The sequence below is a fragment of the Pterocles gutturalis genome, unplaced genomic scaffold (assembly GCF_000699245.1).
Source record: "Pterocles gutturalis isolate BGI_N339 unplaced genomic scaffold, ASM69924v1 scaffold22955, whole genome shotgun sequence".
Taxonomy (NCBI): domain Eukaryota; kingdom Metazoa; phylum Chordata; class Aves; order Pterocliformes; family Pteroclidae; genus Pterocles; species Pterocles gutturalis.
Genome location: NW_010141460.1, coordinates 86,825 through 95,963, shown reverse-complemented (window position 1 = coordinate 95,963; position 9,139 = coordinate 86,825).

Genomic DNA, 9,139 nt, shown 5'->3' with positions numbered 1-9,139 from the left:
CTTATTTCTGCAAGATCCCTGCTAGAAAACGGGAGTCAGAACCGTAACGAGTCAAACCCAGGGAAACAAATAAAGAGAAACTGGCATTAAATATCTTAACTCTTGTGGTTTTCAGGGTCATATCAACATTTCTGGACGAGATTCAGAATTCGCGAGTGCTTGGTTTAGCAGTGCTGCCAAACATCACATTGAGACATAAAAATAGTATGCACCAATTGTAATTTCTTTTTATCCCTACCACCCTCTTGAAAGTCATTTAATGCGAGGAAGATATTGCTTCCTCCCATTTTGATTTAAGGTGGTAATTTGGATTACTTCTCCCTATTTTTGATTTAAGGTTGTGTAATGTTTATTGGATATTGCAGGTGACGTGTCGAGTAAAAGATCTCAGTGGCCAAGCAGAAGAGTGCTACATGTGCCTCCAGCTGTGCCCTCTTGGTCAAACTCTGAACACATGGGCACTGAGCACCAGCTCTGGGCCGCTTCATCCCGCTGCACTTTGTTCTTTACAACATGCGAGCTGCCACAGGAACTTGAAATGCGAGTGCATCAGATTCTCAACAAGTCAAAGGCAGACGATGCAAATGTAAAAAAATTAAAGGCCCAGGTCACCCATCAGCTGTACTTCATCTATAATGATTCTCCTAAACTGCCTCCCAGCTTCTCTTGGTCCAACCAAGTAGTCAGTTATATCATACATGAAGCACCATCCTCATGCTACTATATAATTACTGAATATTGGTTTCCTGCCCCAAGTGGACTTGTGGGAGCTCCTTCTGCTTTGTTGTGAAAGGACAGAGGAAAAGATAATTCCGAATGGGTAATGGGTTTATCAGATGTATGCCTTATCACAGAACACACGGATGTCTCATGACTACATTTAAATCTTCAGTGAATGCAATGTATGCTGGACTTCCATCATCTGACAGGTATTTTCTCTCTTGATAGTTTTGAAATACTAGCTGTAGTGACTGGAAAATTCAAGGGTACTAAATTGATTAGGTTAGAAAATATGCAACCAGCACATTCCAAATAAAATAAACTGCAACATAGCACATTTATGTTTAAAAACAGCAGTTGTTCCTTAATATGGCTAAATTGTTAAGGTGGTGTTGGTCTTACACAAATGAGCAAAGGAAGAGAAAAAAAACTGGACAGGCAGCCTATGCTCAACTACTGCAAAACTGATGGAGTCTGTAATTAACACTTGGCCAATTATGACCTCCAGTGGCAAGCTGTCACTGTAGTTCAGAGGGATGTTACCATGTTACCACAGTTTGGAATGACCTTTAGAAGCAAATCTTCAGTCAGTTGTACTGTATGTGAGAGAAAGAAAATCTCAGAACAAAGGCACAATACCCAATAGTTTTCCATAACAACAACAACAAAAAAAGTCAGTTTAGTGATTATTAATGATTTTTTTTTTCTCCTCATAATAGTGTGTAAGAGAAAATGAAGAGCAGTATGTCAATGACTAAACAGCTATATTGAATCATTGTGTTGGAGAAACTGTGAATTTTAACCATCTTCTTGTCCTTTACCACAATTTTCTTCACTTCATTGAGATGAATGGAGTACAGGAAGCCTGGATCCTAACTCTACTTGAAGTTCACAGTGACAATAAAAGAGGCAATGTGAATCTCTCCCAGCAAACTCCCAGTTGCTGTCCCCTGCTAGCAGGTCTCCCTGGAAGGGGAATCAGGAGTATAGCTGCAGAATGGCTGCTATTCTAGACTTCACAGCAGGCATGAAGAATATCCTTATGGATATCGCAGTTTATCTCCTGAGAAGCACAGCTGAGATTATACTCCAGATTTGACTGTTACAAGGCCAAATGACAACACTGAATTGTGCTTTGTGTTTCATGAACATGTGACTTTTGCTTATACGACAAGTAGAGAAGTAGACCAGAAGTGAGAGGTACACATCTGTCCTGCACTGCAGATTTCCAATGCACCTTCTCATTTCTGAGAACAGATTCCCAGAGTGTTTAAATTCACTCTGCAGACACTTCTCAGAAGTTGTTCTACTTGACAGATGTTGGCTATCACATCTGTAGGGATCGTCCTAAAATAGAGCAGCAAGGTGAAAAAATGTACCCCTGAATTTCAGGACCCCGCATGCTCAAGCACAGTGAGTTAATGGAGTATGCTGTCAGTATGCCACTAGGACAGTAAACAGCATGGATGGCACCTGATGTGTCCAAACAGGCTGTCTGCAGGCATCCATACTTTCAAAAACCTGTTTTGTTGCTGGTGGATGTGTCTGGGAACTCCACAAACTGCTGTGTGCATACGAGTGATGCAGATACAACCCACACACTCGTGCCAGTCTAAGCAGACCATCAAAAGCTATCACAAATGTTTCATTTTAAACTTACCAGATAAAGAGCTTGTGTTTCTGAAGGCGAGAATTTACTGGTTTTAATTTATTAAAAATAACTCTTCCCAGATGTAGAAGATAAAAGCCGCTTATTTTATGAAGATTAAAAGAAGAAAGCACAGTCATTTTATATATAAAAGCTGAAAAAAAAATAAAGGAAAATAGACTTCCTAATCAGGAGATACACTTCACTTAATACCAAACAGCATATCGTGAAGTGAATTAAAATAATTCCAGCATTTGATGAATTACTTATTGTTCGGTTATTTCCATAGGTCTCCTTAGAGCTTTAGTAGTGAGTTTAGGTTTGCTGCTAGATGTAGCCAAAATAATCCAGTTGCTTATGGCAACAAATTGGAAGAAAGGAAGAGAGAAAGGTCAATAGCAGCTCTCCTAGGATGCTCCCACCACTGTCAGCCACTGAGGAACAGACCTGTGTGTAGGGGACCCTCTACACCACCACAAATACCAGCTTTCCGGATCTTTCCCCATCCTACTTCTTTTTCCAGGTTCTGGCTCTCTCCTTTCCATAACAGATGCAGTCATGGGCCTGTCATGGCTATACAAAATGAACCTGTGCCTACAGTTCGGAGAGGCTTTGAGCCAGCTTGAATGTAAGCGTATGAGTTTAGGCCCAGATCCACAAATGGACTTTGGTGTTGCCCTGTTTAACTTTTCCTGGTTGACTTGAACAGCAAAATCCAGGACTCAAACCAAAGACCTACAAACACTCAAACACTTTGGGCATTTCAGTGTCGGACATAGGTTCAGAAGAACCCTTGGATACTGAGGGAGGAGCCATCTAAGCTTGGCAAATACTGAGGATTGGGAAGCCTTCACATCCACATCTGTATCGGGGTTTGTCAGATATCGCCTGTTGGATTAACCACCAAGTGAGACTGTCTAGTACATGGTCAGGGTCGCAGTGTTCTCTTTGCTCTTCTGCAACTGAATAAAGCGAGCCAGTCACAGATACAATTTCCCTCAAGCACCCAGGCATAATCCAGACTTGTTTACCTGCCTAGTTGTGGTGGGTTAGTATTAATTACATCCCAGTGAGCTAGTGATACAGTATGCAGACTATTGGCATCATCTGATTAGTCTATGTGTCCTGAGTATTAAGCACTGCAGAAGAAAAGTGCCTGAAATTCTCATGCAGTTGTAGGACTGCTTCTGCTTTTACACATCACATTGAAATATTCATGGCATTTATAATTTAAAATGGATTTGATATTGCAAGTAATAATAACTTACTGTGAGCTTTCTGTAATTCTGCAAATTGGAAGCAAAACTGATCCAATTTAAAAATTAGCTAATAGTTTAGCATTTTCTCTGTTTTCCTAATAAATATATCAAAAGAAAGGTATGGAGCAAATGAATATGTTTAGACTTTGCTTCATAGAAGTGCCTACTAGTACTACCTCACAACAATTTTTTGTATTGCCTGCTCTTTCTTCTGAAAACTTGAATACTGCCTTCTTCAATTCTGAATGAAATGCAAGGCAAAGAGAATGCAGATTCAAAATACACTGAACAAATGCACCAAAACACATCTATATAGTTGTCACAGCTAACAATAGGTAGAAATGGTTAGGGAATGAAATGAGTTTGTGATCTCACATGTTGCACACGTCTCTGATCTTTATTGTTTGTCTCACCCACTTTACATCTTTTTACCCTCCTGCTGCATACAGCGCTTAGTGAGCTGTAGCCTTGCCTGTCTCCTACAGCCCACTTGCTGCTGGCCTGTGTTGGCTGCAGCATTCAAACTGGGAGCCAAGCACTCTCAAAACAGCCCACTCTTTCTGCTGCACTCCTGACATTCCAACTTTTTTTGCTGAATTCTGTTTTAAAATGCACCTCCTGCCATACCTCTTCTGTTTTACATCTTACCTTTTGCCCTGAAGCATCTACTTCTCCATGACAGTGCCTGCATTGGCAAGGGCCATGGGCTATACGGTATCACTAAAAAGCGGTTAGCCATTTACATGCATAGTGAAAACATTTTGTAGCATTAAAAAATGTGTATGATAAATAGAAACCCTCATGCTTAAAGGTATAAGTGATAAGGATAGGAAGACTTTTATCCTGTGGGGTTATTACCACTTGTAGAGATTTCTTTCCCAGTTTTCTGAAGCATCTGTTTTTGATGATTGTTGGAAGCAGGATACAGGGCTTAGATCAAACACAGGTTCAGACTGGTTCAGCATTGCAATTCTTCTGTTCCTAGGATCTCTAGCCCCAAAACATAAAAAATAAATAAATCATGTTTTACATTAAAAGATATTTAACAATCAAAACTGACTCTCAAATGATGATCATTACAAATCTATACACATTCTGCATTTCTATGTCTATTTTTTTTCCAACTCTTTCAGACCCTTCTCAAACTGTATCTGTGAATGAGAATTAGTAGTGACATCTATTGACAAAGATGGTGTTGACACTGGTGCTGCAGGAGCTCTGACCAATACTCAGGAATTACTTCTGCACATCCAATCTCCAAATCAATCCAATTTACTCCTGTCAGCTTCTAAATCAGTTCTCCCACCAGCCCTTTACAGTTCCCCCATATCAATGCGCCTGCTGATTCTTCCTCTTTGCAGGGAGGCTGCAGATACAGCCAAGACGCTTGTTTTCCCTGATTCTGGACTGAGGGAGTGATAGATACATGAATTAGTCTTGAACTCTTTACCATTTCAGTATTTTTCCAAAACAAAAGTTTTCAGTGTCTTTTTTTTTTTTTTTTTTTTGGTCTGTTTCTGATAGTTCTTTATGCCCAAACAAAAAGAGACTCTTTCCTGTGATGAATGTACATCTTTTCCTGCTAGAGCAAAGAGGCTACAGCCTGACCGTAAGTCTCAGACCAGAGCATCTGTAACAGACTAGAACTATTAGGGTGCTCCCACATATCTGGTTTGCCCTAAGGTATTTCACACTGTTAGACACCCTGAAATGGAGACTACAGTCTGGAAACCTAGAATATTGGGTCACATAGTTCTCAAAGTTCAGGTCCAGAGAAGGAAACCTGAAAGTCTGGCTATCCCAACCCCCAAACAAATGGTGTGTCTATCAAATGCTTCAGTATTCAGTTACCTATTTCCATTAGCATAAACCACTTTTATTTGGAAAGGTGCTCTTCCAGTCTTGGGAGACTGCAGTCTAAAGCAGACCTTGGATGAGAATCATATTTTATAACAAACAGTGGTGACAACCACTGCCACCACTCCTCGTGGTGACAACCTGCTCAGGGACAGTATGTTGTTACTTCTGGGTAGTTGCTATATTTCCCACATTTCCATGATAGCAGACAGAAAATAATTTCCAATGTTCTTTAGGTCACACCAACTAGAAGTATCCCATTAACGTACAAAACAGATAAATGGAGAATGCTGATAAGGGTTCCATGTACCTTCTGGGCGGTTAGAAGCAGATGAACAGTGTTATTCGGGTTGCACACCTACTGCATGGAGAATTATATTGAATTAAAAAGCATCTCATGGACACAATGTCTTCCTTATGAGGAAAATGGGAAATCAGACTATTATAACTCTTCCATTTCTATGCAAAAATTTTGGATATTTTACAGTAAGATTTTGCCCTTCAGAATTTTACCGTTTCTCCAAAATTATTTATGATTTCTCCAAAAGAAAAGCCTCTGTCAAATGTTGCAACAATTGGAGAATAAATTACTTAAAGACATCAGAAAAGCTTTAGTCATGGAATTCAGACATCAGGTGTAGGCTAGTAGGCAAGTGTGAATAACTCTCATGGATGTCAGGGGCGTAGGCACAGCAGAAACTCAGCATCAAGCATGTCTTTGACCCTGCAATGTCAGACCACAAGGACAATTAAGTTAATTAATACAGCCTTTATGAGCTCTTATGCCAGTTCTTCCAGTCAGCCCAGGTGAGTGTCCTTTACTTTGGCATTGCTAGATGTCGAAATGCTTAAACTGGTGTTTAAGTCAGCTTTTACATTAAATGCATTTATATACATGCATGTGCATGTACATGCATGCATGTGCACACACGGATACACTTACATTTACATAGGTAGACTTTGCTGATTTCAAGGAATAAAAGACCAATCCAGCTCTCAAAAGAAAAGCACTTGTATGGGGGAACTTGGCTGTTGCATTCTTCTTCCCTCTTCGTTATTGTGTTATCTGATATAGGATTACGAGGTGTTAAATCCAAGGTAGAGCTAATGGCATAGGCACAAAGAGGCAGAGAGCCCAAGAAAGCCCACTCTCACCAACACCTGAAAATAGCTTTACTGAAGTGTCATTGGAGCATCACATTGTATGTCCCATCGATGTTGGTCTCACAGCACGGCACAAAACTGAAGGTGGAATCGGGGGTTGGGTTTATAGAAGGGGCATTCCCTGAAGACAGGGGAGAGGGAAGCCAAGACCTGTAGCGTCTCTCATCTCCAGGGACAGGGGACACTGGGCGAAAGGCCCTGCCCTGAGCACGTAGGTAAGGGTATGTGGGCAAACTTCCGGCCTCTTCCTTTATTGATGGAAAACTTCCAGAAGAAATACGTAGGGAACAGAATCTGCCTGGGCTAGCTTGTGGCGTGTATGCCACAGCCAGAGCTGTAAGCATAAGAGCAGGACAATAACGGGTTTCAATGCAGGGAGAGGAGAAGCTCCAGGGCCAACACTGCTGGGAGTGTGCTTGTGAAAAGCTGGTGAGGGCTGGGGAGAAGACACTCATGAGGCAGCAATGTTAAGGCTTTTTTTTTAAACTCCCTACAACCACTAAATCACCAAAACCCATTAAAACCCACTGCTTATCACAGAAGCCCATTGAAATAATTTCTTCCAGCTTTGATGCCCAACATCTCTTGCAGCAGGACCAGCCATTCCTTTGAAAGTGGGATTTCTCATCCCACCGCAGTATTTCGAACACCATTTCCTATCTTTATAATGCAAATCTGTCAGCGCCATTCCTCAGTTGGGTTTATTCAGAGTCCGTATCTCCAGTCCTGAACACCAAGTCCGTCTCTCCACAATTACAAAAACAAACTCGTACCTCCCCGTTGTCATCACATTTTCCTTCCCTGTGGCTGTAAGTTTCCAAGGCACAAGAGATATTTAATGATCAAACATACATATTGGCACTGTTTATTTGTAGAAGAAAAGTACATCAATAAACGAAGAAGTACTTCAGTTAAGTGATAATAGACCAGGCACCACATTTTGCAAGTTAATAACCTGTGGATACCAGAGGATTAATGCTAAAAAGAACTAGATACCCTTTCTGTTATTACTGTAAAATAGAAGACAGTACCTGGAGTCAGTTTACCAGTTGGAATTACATGAGTTACACAAAAAATGCTCCTCTAGTCTGAGAATGGAACTTGGCTGCTGCCTACTTGTCTACCCAGAGCTCCAATTCCAAATGGTTTGCAGCCTGGAAATGAAAATATCAGACACATATAATGAAAATATTGTGTGTGCAGGTGTGTGCATATATATATATCATGATATAGGATTTATCATCATATTACATAGAGATAGATATATATATATTATAATATGAGTAAGGTTGGCACTGAACCTGCCAGCTTTAATTTGTGTGTAAGCAGAAGAGCAGGAAAATAAAAATAATTAGGATGCTCTTATTTTTCTCAACTTTAGAAACAATTACTAATCTAAAACCAAGCTGCTAGTTCGAGCTGGGAGAAAACAGGCACATTTATGCTTGAAAACATTACACTGCAACCAATGATGATGCATTTTGGTTTGAATGGAGATGTTACAAGCTGCATACTGCCCCAGCTAAGATGCTGGGCAAGGTCTCTCAAGCTGACAGGGATCTCTGCACTTGGGACTGACAGCAGGTCCATAAACAAACTGATCATCTCCTGCCAGCTGCCTACTGGTGTTACTGAAGTCATAGACTGTGCTTATATTGAAATTATAAACTGTTTTATCCACAGTATGTATGGAGAAACAGTTCACCACCAGGTGGCAGATTCTCCAACTGTAAGATTTTCAAATGCTAAAGAGACCCAAACAGCAGCACTGATTTAAAAAAACCTTACATACATTTCAGAAAAGCAAAATGACGTTCTTCTTGTTTGACCAAGTCCAAAGGTGTACTGGATGGATGCTACCATGCCCCATGTCCCAGGTTACAGCCTATTGATAGTTCAATAGGTGCTGTGTCATAACAAGCTTTAATTCTCAGATGAATTCTCCTTGGTTAAGAAAAAAATGTCTTTTTTGGTTCACTAGGCACCTTCCTAGATAAAGAGTAAATATCTAATCCAACACTTGCTCATTTACACCTGTACTATTCTATAGGCTAAACCCCTACATGGGACATGTAATTCTGTTCCGATTTCAACCATGGTTTAGGATATTGACATAAAATTGGCCCTCCAGAGCATTCACAGATAGAATTAAGGGCAGAAAGTGAAAATACTGCCGAGGTATTTCAAGAGTGCTTAATTCACTCTACTAAAGCTACTCAGTCCTTCCTGTAAGAAAGAAAAGCATCGCCAGCAATTTCTAAATGGTGGGGTGTCTCTGTAAGCTGTTCATCTAAGCTCAGTACCACAATTCTGTATATGTGTGTAATGTGTTTGATTGCAAATGCTCTGAGGTAGGAACCATTTTTTTCCCTGTATCTGTAGAGGCTTTAGCATGCTGGTACCCTGATGAAGCACTTAACCAAATAATAAAAGGTCATTATCACAATAAGTCAAGGTGCTTTACAAACAGTTTAATAAGCTTTAAGAAGTA